This window comes from Nerophis lumbriciformis, linkage group LG11 (assembly GCF_033978685.3).
Source record: "Nerophis lumbriciformis linkage group LG11, RoL_Nlum_v2.1, whole genome shotgun sequence".
Classification (NCBI taxonomy): Eukaryota; Metazoa; Chordata; class Actinopteri; order Syngnathiformes; family Syngnathidae; genus Nerophis; species Nerophis lumbriciformis.
Window position 1 is genome coordinate 45,311,068 of NC_084558.2, and position 12,361 is coordinate 45,323,428.

General features: G+C 39.3%; 1 protein-coding gene across 2 annotated transcripts in view; it reads right to left on the reverse strand.

Annotated features, from left to right (window-relative positions):
• The window catches only part of fibcd1b (fibrinogen C domain containing 1b), a 387,620-nt gene that overhangs the window by 257,427 nt on the left and 117,832 nt on the right, over nucleotides 1–12,361 (reverse strand). The gene's annotated exons all lie outside the window — the stretch shown is intronic.

Consider the following 12,361-nt stretch of genomic DNA (forward strand, 5'->3'; position numbering starts at 1 on the left):
GGATATCACCAGATGGGCTCAGGAACACTTCAGAAAACCACTGTCAATAACTACAGTTAGTCGCAACATCTGTAAGTGCAAATTGAAACTCTACTATGCAAAGCCAAAGCCATTTATCAACAACACCCAGAAACGCAGCCGGCTTCGCTGGGCCCAAGCTGTTGCAAGGATTTTAGGGATTTCACCATCTACGGTCCGTATTATCATCAAAAGGTTCAGAGAATCTGGAGAAATCGCTGCAGGGTACTGCCACAAAATGCAACATCGGTGTGTAAAGGATATCACCACATGGGCTCATGAACACTTCAGAAAACCACTGTCAGTAACTACAGTTGGTCGCTACATCTGTAAGTGCAATTTAAAAACTGTACTATGCAAAGCCAAAGCCATTTATCAACAACACCCAGAAACGCTGCCGGCTTCGCTGGGCCCGAGCTGTTGCAAGGAATTTAGGGATTTCACCATCTACGGTCCGTATTATCATCAAAAGGTTCAGAGAATCTGGAGAAATCACGGCAAGGCTGAAAACCAACATTGAATGCCCGTGACCTTCAATCCCTCAGGCGGTACTGCATCAAAAAGCAACATCACTGTGTAAAGGATATCACCACATGGGCTCAGGAACACTTCAGAAAAACTACTGTCAGTAACTACAGTTGGGAACAGGTGGGTGCCATGATTGGGTGTAAAAGCAGCTCCAATGAAATGCTCAGTCATTCACAGGACGGGGCGAGGGTCACCACTTTGTCAACAAATGCGTGAGCAAATTGTCCAACAGTTTAAGAACAACATTTCTCAACGAGCTGTTGCAAGGAATTTAGGGATTTCACCATCTACGGTCCGTTATATCCATCAAAATGTTCAGAGAATCTGGAGAAATCGCTGCAAGATACTGCCTCAAAATGCAACATCAGTCTGTAAAGGATTTCACCACATGAGCTCAGGGACACTTCAGAAAACCACTGTCAGTAACTACAGTTGGTCGCTACATCTGTAAATGCAAGTTAAAACTCTACTATGCAAAGTCAAAGCCATTTATCAACAACACCCAGAAACGCCGCCGGCTTCGCTGGGCCCGAGCTGTTGCAAGGAATTTAGGGATTTCACCATCTACGGTCCGTAATATCATCAAAAGGTTCAGAGAATCTGGAAAAAACACGGCAAGGCTGAAAACCAACATTGAATGCTCGTGACCTTGGATCCCATCATCAAAAACCGAAATCAGTATGTTAAGGATATCACCAGATGGGCTCAGGAACACTTCAGAAAACCACTGTCAGTAACTACAGATGGTCGCAACATCTGTAAGTGCAAGTTAAAACTCTACTATGCAAAGCCAAAGCCATTTATCAACAACACCCAGAAACGCCGCCGGCTTCGCTGGGCCCAAGCTGTTGCAAGGAATTTAGGGATTTCACCATCTACGGTCCTTAATATCATCAAAAAGTTCAGAGAATATGGAGAAATCACGGCAAGGCTGAAAACCAACATTGAATGCCCGTGACCTTGGATCCCTCAGGCGGTATTGCGTCAAAAACCAAAATCAGTGTGTGAAGGATATCACCACATGGGCTCAGGAACACTTCAGAAAACCACTGTCAGTAACTACAGTTGGTCGCTACATCTGTAAATGCAAGTTAAAACTCTACTAGGCAAAGCCAAAGCCATTTATCAACAACACCCAGAAACGCAGACAGCTTCGTGGAAAAGTGAAAAGGAGAACCCGGACTGTTGAACAACTTAAGCTGTACATCAAGCAAGAATGGCAACGAATTCCACCTGAAAAACTTAAAAAATTGGTCTCCTCAGTTCCCAAATGTTTACTGAGTGTTGTTAAAAGGAAAGGCCATGTAACACAGTGGTAAAAATGCCCCTCTGCCAATTTTTTTGCAATGTGTTGCTGCCATTAAATTCTAAGTTAATGATTATTTAAAAAAAAAAAAGATGAAGTTTGTCAGTTCGAACATTAAATATCTTGAATATAGTTTGAAAAGGATTTGCAAATCATTGTATTCTGTTTTTATTTAAGAATTACACAACGTGCCAACTTCACTGGTTTTGGGTTTTGGAAATGAATCTCTCAATCTTGTCAGCCGCTGTTTGAACGGAGGCGGAAGCTCTTCGGATCCGCTCCCGCCTCGGTTGGCGACGGGAGTTAACAGGACCACCGGGGAATTTGAGGGGATAGATCGCAAAGGGGAGGAGTGGCGGTCTCTGCAGGGGACGTCCCGGTGCGCCTTTGGGACGGAAGGCCCTTTAAACGAAACCGCGGCATGCGGCGTCCGAGCCAGCTCGCACTTTCATTTTGTTCTTATCATATTAGGAGAATATTTTTTAACCTTGCGGAAGAGTGGACTGCACAATGAGTCTGTTCATCTTCAAGGACGTAAGAATGAATGCGCTCTGTGTTTTTATCTTTGCAAATACACACACATTGTATCTCATGTCGGCTTCATGAAAAGAGGATTGACACAAAGTGAGAGTGGACAGATATGTGTGTTTGTTCTTGTATTTCTACTCTTCTTGAGACATCAACAAGGAAAATAACCTTCCATGTGAGGACCGGTGAACAAGTTAGGTCCCAAAACGTGGTCCCAATACGGAAAACCATCGCATCTAATAGAGAGCCAAATACTAGAGTCCGTGAACATTGCTCCAAAGTTTTCCCCTAAAATTGTGGCTTTTGTCGAGTAAAAATACGACTCTTTTCATGAAATTGCCAAAATGTTAAGCTTTTTCTTGTAAAATTGCGACTGTTATTGAGTAAAATTCCAACTTGTATAATAATATTGCACACATTTTCAGTTTTTCTTGTACAATCTTGACTTGCGTTGAGTAAAATTATGACTTTTATTATAATACTGCCAAGATTCCAAGTTTTTCTTGTGAAATTGTGACCTTTTTCTTGTGAAATTCCAACAAGTTAGGGCCCAAACCGTGGTCCCAATACGGAAAACCATTGCATCTAATAGAGAGCCAAATACTAGAGTCTGTGAACATTGCTCCAAAGTTTTCTTATAAAATTGTGACTTTCGTCGAGTAAAAATATTACTCTTTTCATGAACTTGCCAAAATGTTCAGCTTTTTCTTGTAAAATTGCGACTGTTATTGAGTAAAATTCCAACTTGTATCATAATATTGCACACATGTTCAGTTTTTCTTGTACAATCTTGACTTGCGTTGAGTAAAATTATGACTTTTATTATAATACTGCCAAAATTCCAAGTTTTTCTTGTGAAATTGTGACCTTTTTCTTGTGAAATTCCAACAAGTTAGGACCCAAACCATGGTCCCTATACGGAAAACCATCGCATCTAATAGAGAGCCAAATACTAGAGTCTGTGAACATTGCTCCAAAGTCAGGATTTTTTTGTTGATTTAATGTTTATACAAAAGTAAACATTGACAGGTGCAAAGGCAGCAATATATGATAAAACAAGACAGCAGCAAAGGAAGGACTTAAGTACTCATGACTTTTGTCATCATTTTGCCAAGTACAATTCCGATTACTATTATAATATTGCCAACATTGTAAAGTTTTCTTATACAATTGTGACTTGTGTCGAGTAAATTTACGACTCTTTTCATACAATTGCCAAAATGTGTAGCTTTTCTTGTAAAATTGCGACTGTTATTGAGTAAAATTCCAACTTTTATCATAATGTTTTCTTGTAATTTGTTTTACGTGTGTTGAGTAAAAGTACGACTTATTATAACATTGCCAAAATTTCTAAAATTTTCTTGCGAAATTGTGACCTTTTCTTCTGAAATTCCAAAAAAATTTTCACAACAAGCTTTTTTTTATATTTTTAAAGTATGTATAAATGATCAATGTTGTAAATAAAAATCTTTATAGTCAAAAAAGGGTGGTCCTAAAGAGGGAGGCATTTTTTGGAGGTCTCAAGAAGTTCACAAATACAAGAACATGTGTGTGTGTGTGTGTGTGTGCGTTCTTGTATTTCTACTTTTCTTGGGACATCAACAAGGAAAAGTACCGTCCATGAGGACCGGTGAACAAGTTAGGACCCAAATTGTGGTCCCAATACGGAAAACCATCGCATCTAATAGAGAGCCAAATACTAGAGTCCGTGAACATTGCTCCAAAGTCAGGATTTTTTTGTTGATTTAATGTGCATACAAAAGTAAACAAAGATTAAAAAAACAATTAAAGAATAAAAAAATTACTAAAAGCTTACCTTTTTTATACGTGCATAGTTTGTATATGTTAGGGTTAGGGTTAGAACGTTTTAATGCTAATTTTAGCATACTAGCATGCTAATGTTAAGAAGCTAGCAAATGACTGGGTAAGGAAGAAATACCAAAATGCAGTATTTGTTGGTGTAGACATAGAAAGTAGCAAAAAAGCCAGCATGCTCGCTTACGAACATGCTAACGTTCAAATTGACTGTGTGTCGGTTTTAAAAGTGCTCCCCCTCTGGTCAACATATGAAATAAAAAGTGTGTGTAAGAAATTGCCCCTTTTGCCAAAAATGTATTAAAAAATACTAAATAAATATGTACATAGAGACATACCGTGATAACTTGAAGTAAATAATGAAGATTAAAAACCAATTACAGAATTAAAAATAAAATACAATAACTAAAAGCTTGCCTTTTTTATATTTGCATAGTTTTTTTATGTTAGGGTAAGGGTTAGAACTTTTTAATGCTAATTTTAGCATACTAGCATGCTAAAGTTAAGAAGCTAGCAAATGACTGGGTAAGGAAGACATACCAAAATGCAGTATTTGTTGGTGCAGACATAGCAAGTAGCAAAACAGCTAGCATAAAACGTAAGTATGCTAGCTTACTAACATGCTAACGTTCAAATTGACTGTGTGTCGGTTTTAAAAGTGCTCCCCCTCTGGTCAACATATGAAATAACAAGTGTGTGTAAAAATTTTAAGTGCTCCCCCTCTGGTCAACATATGAAATAACAAGTGTGTGTAAGAAATTAAAATGCGCCCCTTTTGCCAAAAATTTATTTAAAAAAAAAGTAAAATAAATACATATATAGAGACATACTGTAATAACTTGAAGTAAATAATGAAGATTAAAAACCAATTACAAAAAAAATAAAAAATAAAAATAAAAGCTTACTTTTTTAATATTTTTATATTATGTATATATTATTAATGTTGTAAATACAAATCTTTATATATCTAGAAAGGGTGGTCCTAAAGAGGTAGGCATTTCTCAGAGGTCTCAAGAAGGCAACAGAAAACTATTCGATGTTCCTTTTATTTTCTCAATACGGCGTCGATCAGCTGCTGTGACTGAGAGTTAATGAGGTGAGGAAACATGCGGCAGGTGATGTGTCGGGAACGTTGCCACAACTTTATAAAGTCTTTAGTTTGTTTATTGGGATGCTCATTCCTCCTTGATTTAACTGCTAACTTTATCAGCGTTCAATGTTTTGTCATCTAAAAAACATACGTAGTTTGGGGACCCCTGTTTTAGAGGGCTCTTTTGAAGGCTACAACCGTGACTCTCATCAACCGCATCTTGTAAGTGCTTTTTAATCATCTTCAGAATCATAAAACAAAACAAAAAAAGACATATGTGTTCTTGTCTCTCAAAATGACTATATATATATATGTATATATGTATGTATATATATATATGTATATATATATATATATATATATGTATATATATATATATATATATATATATATATATATATATATATGTATACATACATATACATACATACATACATACATACATACATACATATATATATATATATATATATATATATATATATATATATATATATATATATATATATATATATATATATATATATATATATATATATATATATATATATATTCACTTACAATGACAATAACAAAACATATTGTTTTTCATGAACTGTGTACTTGTATTGTTTGTCTGGGTGGAGGTCCTGCTTTGGAAATAATTTGTACCCCTTTCAGACATTGCATTTAGTTCCCATTAAAACATTCGCATGTTGCACAATGAGATGTAAGCAGGGGATCATGTGTACATTCCTGTTTGTAAAAAATATATTTTTATTAGTATTTATTTAATATACTAACAGCATTTCATGATTAATATTTATAAATTAAGATTCCTAATAAATGACACTAGAATAGTAAATCATAGTGTAACGACCTGGAATGACACTTTATGTGTGGTGTTGGAGTTGTCCGACTTTTTGTGTGGCTGTAAACGCATCACTGGCTAAGGGCCATATGTGCATGTGTTGGCGCAAGTGAGAACGAGCGAGCGGTTTCTGTTTATATAACAAAGTGGCTTTTGGTCTGGTTTGTACTGCAGAAAATGACTACTTTTGCTGGATATATTTTTTTTTACTAATGTTTTGGTGATGGCCGACAATAAAGAGTTTTGCTCAATACAGTGATCAAAGGAATTCATGTCCTCAAAGCGTCTCGACAGACGTTACAATATTTGAACAATGATAACGATAACTGTTTCTCTGTCGTGTCCGTGTCGTGTCGAAAATGTAATGCGCTTATTTTTTTTATTTGATTTTATTTGCAGAGGACGCTTGAGCAGTGCACAATTGCACAGGCGCGCACCTTAGCGGGAACGTTGTGCCCCAGTCGTCTTGGACTCCATGCCACTAGACCCTGACCCGGATCTGTCAAGGATCGTGTGGTGACTGTCTGTGCACCAGTCTCCCCACGTTAAAAAATGTCACGCACAGGCATCCTCCATAAAGGGATACACCCCTACCCGGAGGATCGTCATACTCGCTTCGAGTGACTACGGATGATAATGATGATTGTCAGTACTATCAGAAAACAAAGACTAAAACCAACTACAACCTACGATAGCAATGGTTATACTGGTGGAAAAAAGTAAAGCATGCCTAAAAGCCTAATGTATGCCCAAAACTAAAGAGGACACATTTACCAAGGTATGCCTAAAGGCTACACGAATGAGGACTTATTTGATCATGTGATTTGGCTGTCTCCATACGTTTCACATTGCCATGATGACAGCCGTGCTAATGTTGGAACCCATTTCCTCAGCGTATCAGCATATTGAGAAGGAAATAGGCACTGACACTACTCATATCCACATAGGTTGTATCTGTCGGAAATATATTTTGCCCTGTCAGTTGGATGACACGTCGACATGCAAGCTAACGGGCATATATTTCCCCCTTTATGTCGATGTGTCATTGACCGGGCTAGCGTGCAAAGCATCACACTAGTATGCTTAGCGTCTCATCTGCTTCTTGTGTGTTTGAGTACCGTAATTTCCGGACTATAAGGCGCACTTAAAATATATTTTTTCTCCTCAAAACTGGACAGTGCGCCTTATAACCCGGTGCGCCTAATGTACGGAATAATCCTGGTTTTCCTTACCGACCTCTAAGCAATTTTATTTGGTACGTGGTGTAATGATGAGTGTGACCAGTAGATGGCAGTCAAACATAAGAGATGTGTGCAGACTGCAATATGACGGCAATACGACTCAAGTAAACAACACCAACATTTTAAATGTTCCATTGGAAATATAGAACATTACACACGGCGCTCAAAAATCAATCAACATGTTTTAGTACGACTTTGGTAAGCTATGAAGCCGCACCACTTGATTGATTGTCGGCGCAATAAACATAGGAGTATTATTATGGTGTGTGTATAAGGTAAGACATATCATCTGGCGTTTTGTTTCGCTAAATTATGCAAAATAAACTTTTCTTACCTTCTGGTACCTGCTGATGTGTATTTGGGATCTGCATAAATCCTGAAAATTTTTGCGCAACCGCTATTGTAGTCCGTGCCGACACCGTAGTCGTAGTCTATCTTCTTGTTATGGGACATTCATCCACCGCTGTTGCCATTTCTAATATAAAGTAGTGTAAAGTTCTTACTTATGTCTGTCAGTAAACTCGCCATGAAAGCGCTAAAACATACCGGTGTAGTGAGTCTACATTATTCGCCCAAGGAACTTTAGTTATTAGAGAGTTCCGGTCGGTCGGTTTTTCACGGGACACATTGGCGGTGTTGTTGTTTCCGGATTAGAAGATGCTGCTCCGTTCTTGATTTTAATTAGTCTGAATGTCATTAAAACAGTTAGCTCCATGTTTTGACACGTCTTTTACTCCCGTCCTTGCACGCTACACCGCTACAACAAAAATGACGGGGCGAATACGCTGCCGAAGTTGAGCCACGTGAATAAGACCGCCCACAAAACGGCGCATCCAGAGGTGACTGCCAGAAAGCGGCTTGAAGATGATCTGTAAAACATCATTTATGCAACATTTTGACCAAAGAACCACCGTGTGGTAGTCTTGCGCTTCCGGGTTATTCGGACCACCAACCACGAACATGACAGCTGCGTTCATGGTTCTGAACAATGATTTATTTTGCAATGTCATCTGACGTTTTGTTTCGCAATATTATGGAAAAGCAACTTTTCTTACCTTCTGGTACCTGCTGATGTGTATTTGGGATCTGCATAAATCCTGAAAAATTGCGCGCACCCGCTATGGTAGTCCGTGCCGACACCGTAGTCGATAAACTTCTTATTTGTCTCTATCTTCTTGTTATGGGACACTCATCCCCCGCTGTTGCCATTTCTAATATAAAGTAGTGTAAAGTTCTTACTTATGTCTGTCAGTAAACTCGCCATGAAAGCGCTAAAACATACCGGTGTAGTGAGTCTATATTATTCGCCCAAGGAACTTTAGTTATTAGAGAGTTCTGGTCGTATGGTTTTTCACGGGACACATTGGCCGTGTTGTTGTTTCCGGATTAGAAGATGCTGCTCCGTTATTGATTTGAATAAGTCTGAATGTCATTAAAACAGTTAGCTCCATGTTTTGACACGTCTTTTACTCCCGTCCTTGCACGCTACACCGCTACAACAAAAATGACGGGGCGAAGACACTGCCGAAGTTGATCCACGTAAATAAGACCGCCCACAAAACGGCGCATCCGGAGGTGACTGCCAGAAAGCGGCTTGAAGATGATCTGTATAACATCATCTATGCAACATTTTTAACCAAAGAACCACCATGTGGAAGTCTTGCACTTCCGGGTTCTTCGGACCACCAACCACAGACAGGACAGCTGCGTTCATGGTTCTGAACAATTATTTATTTTGCAATGTCATCTGACGTTTTGTTTCGCAATATTATGCAAAATAAACTTGTCTTACCTTCTGGTACCTGCTGATCTGTATTTGGGATCTGCATAAATCCTGGAAAATTGCGCGCATCCGCCTTTGTAGTCCGTGCTGACACCGTACTCGATAAACTTCTTATGTTTCTCTATCTTCTTGTTATGGGACATTCATCCCCCGCTGTTGCCATTTCTAATATAAAATAGTGTAAAGTTCTTACTTATATCTGTCAGTAAACTCGCAATGAAAGCGCTAAAACATACCGGTATAGTGAGTTTACATTATTCGCCCAAGGAACTTTAGTTATTAGAGAGTTCCGGTCGGTCGGTTTTTCACGGGACACATTGGCGGTGTTGTTGTTTCCGGCTTAGAAGATGCTGCTCCGTTATTGATTTTAATAAGTCTGAATGTCATTAAAACAGTTAGCTCCATTTTTTGACACTTCTTCCACTCCCGTCCTTGCACGCTACACCGCTACAACAAAAATGACGGGGCGAAGACGCTGCCGAAGTTGAGCCACGTAAATAAGACCGCCCACAAAATGGCGCATCCGGAGGTGACTGCCAGAAAGCGGCTTAAAGATTATCTGTAAAACATCATCTATGCAACATTTTTAACCAAAGAACCACCATGTGGAAGTCTTGCGCTTCCGAGTTCTTCGGACCACCAACCACGGACATGACAGCTGCGTTCATGGTTCTGAACAATGATTTATTTTGCAATGTCATCTGACGTTTTGTTTCACACTATTATGCAAAACCAACTTTTCTTACCTTCTGGTTTCTGCTGATATGTATTTGGGATCTGCATAAATCCTGAAAAATTGTGCGCGTCCGCCTTTTTAGTCCGTGCCGATACCGTAGTCGATAAGCTTCTTCTTTTTCTCTATCTTTTTGTTATGTGACATTCATCCTCCGCTGTTGCCATTTCTAATATAAAATAGTGTAAAGTTCTTACTTATATCTGTCAGTAAACTCGCCATGAAAGCGCTAAAACATACCAGTGTAGTGAGTTTACATTATTCGCCCAAAGAACTTTAGTTATTAGAGAGTTCTGGTCGGACGGATTTTCACGGGACACATTGGCGGTGTTGTTGTTTCCGGCTTAGAAGATGCTGCTCCATTATTGATTGAAGTAAAGTCTGAGTGTCATTAAAACAGTTAGCTCCATTTTTTGACACTTCTTCCACCCCCGTCCTTGCACGCTACACCGCTACAACAAAAATGACGGGGCGAAGACGCTGCCGAAGTTGAGCCACGTAAATAAGACCGCCCACAAAACGGCGCATCCGGAGGTGACTGCCAGAAAGCGGCTTAAAGATTATCTGTAAAACATCATCTATGCAACATTTTTAACCAAAGAACCACCATGTGGAAGTCTTGCACTTCCGGGTTCTTCGGACCACCAATCACAGACATGACAGCTGCGTTCATGGTTCTGAACAATGATTTATTTTGCAATGTCATCTGACGTTTTGTTTCACACTATTATGGAAAACCAACTTTTCTTACCTTCTGGTTTCTGCTGATATGTATTTGGGATCTGCATAAATCCTGAAAAATTGTGCGCGTCCGCCTTTTTAGTCCGTGCCGATACCATAGTCGATAAGCTTCTTCTTTTTCTCTATCTTTTTGTTATGTGACATTCATCCTCCGCTGTTGCCATTTCTAATATAAAATAGTGTAAAGTTCTTACTTATATCTGTCAGTAAACTCGCCATGAAAGCGCTAAAACATACCGGTGTAGTGAGTTTACATTATTCGCCCAAAGAACTTAAGTTATTAGAGAGTTCTGGTCGGACGGATTTTCACGGGACACATTGGCGGTGTTGTTGTTTCCGGCTTAGAAGATGCTGCTCCATTATTGATTGAAGTAAAGTCTGAGTGTCATTAAAACAGTTAGCTCCATTTTTTGACACTTCTTCCACCCCCGTCCTTGCACGCTACACCGCTACAGCAAAAATGACGGGACGAAGACGCTGCCGAAGTTGAGCCACGTAAATAAGACCGCCCACAAAACGGCGCATCTGGAGGTGACTGCCAGAAAGCGGCTTGAAGATTATCTGTAAAACATCATCTATGCAACATTTTTAACCAAAGAACCACCATGTGGAAGTCTTGCACTTCCGGGTTCTTCGGACCACCAATCACAGACATGACAGCTGCGTTCATGGTTCTGAACAATGATTTATTTTGCAATGTCATCTAACGTTTTGTTTCGCAATATTATGCAAAAGCAAGTTTTCCTACCTTCTTGTACCTGCTGATCTGTATTTGGGATCTGCATAAATCCTGAAAAATTGCGCGCATCCGCCTTTGTAGTCCGATAAACTTCTTATTTTTCTCTATCTTCTTGTTATGTGACATTCATCCTCCGCTGTTGCCATTTCTAATATAAAGTAGTGTAAAGTCCTTACTTATATCTGTCAGTAAACTCGCCATGAAAGCGCTAAAACATACCGGTGTAGTGAGTTTACATTATTCGCCCAAGGAACTTTAGTTATTAGAGAGTCGGTCGTACGTTTTTTCACGGGACACATTGGGGTGTTGTTGTTTCCGGATTAGAAGATGCTGCTCCGTTATTGATTTTAATAAGTCTGAATGTCATTAAAACAGTTAGCTCCATTTTTTGACACTTCTTCCACGCCCGTCCTTGCACGCTACACCGCTACAACAAAAATGACGGGGCGAAGACACTGCCGAAGTTGAGCCACGTAAATAAGACCGCCCACAAAACGGCGCATCCGGAGGTGACTGCCAGAAAGCGGCTTAAAGATGATCTGTAAAACATCATCTATGCAACATTTTTAACCAAAGAACCACCATGTGGAAGTCTTGCGCTTCGGGGTTCTTTGGACCACCAACCACAGACATGACAGCTGCGTTCATGGTTCTGAACAATTATTTATTTTGCAATGTCATCAAACGTTTTGTTTTGCATTATTGTGCAAAAGCAATTTTTCTTATCTTCTGGTACCTGCTGATCTGTATTTGGGATCTGCATAAATCCTGAAAAATTGCGCGCATCCGCCTTTGTAGTCCGATAAACTTCTTATTTTTCTCTATCTGCTTGTTATGTGACATTCATCCCCCGCTGTTGCCATTTCTAATATAAAGTAGTATAAAGTTCTTACTTATATCTGTCAGTAAACTCGCCATGAAAGCGCTAAAACATACCGGTGTAGTGAGTTTACATTATTCGCCCAAGGAACTTTAGTTATTAGAGAGTT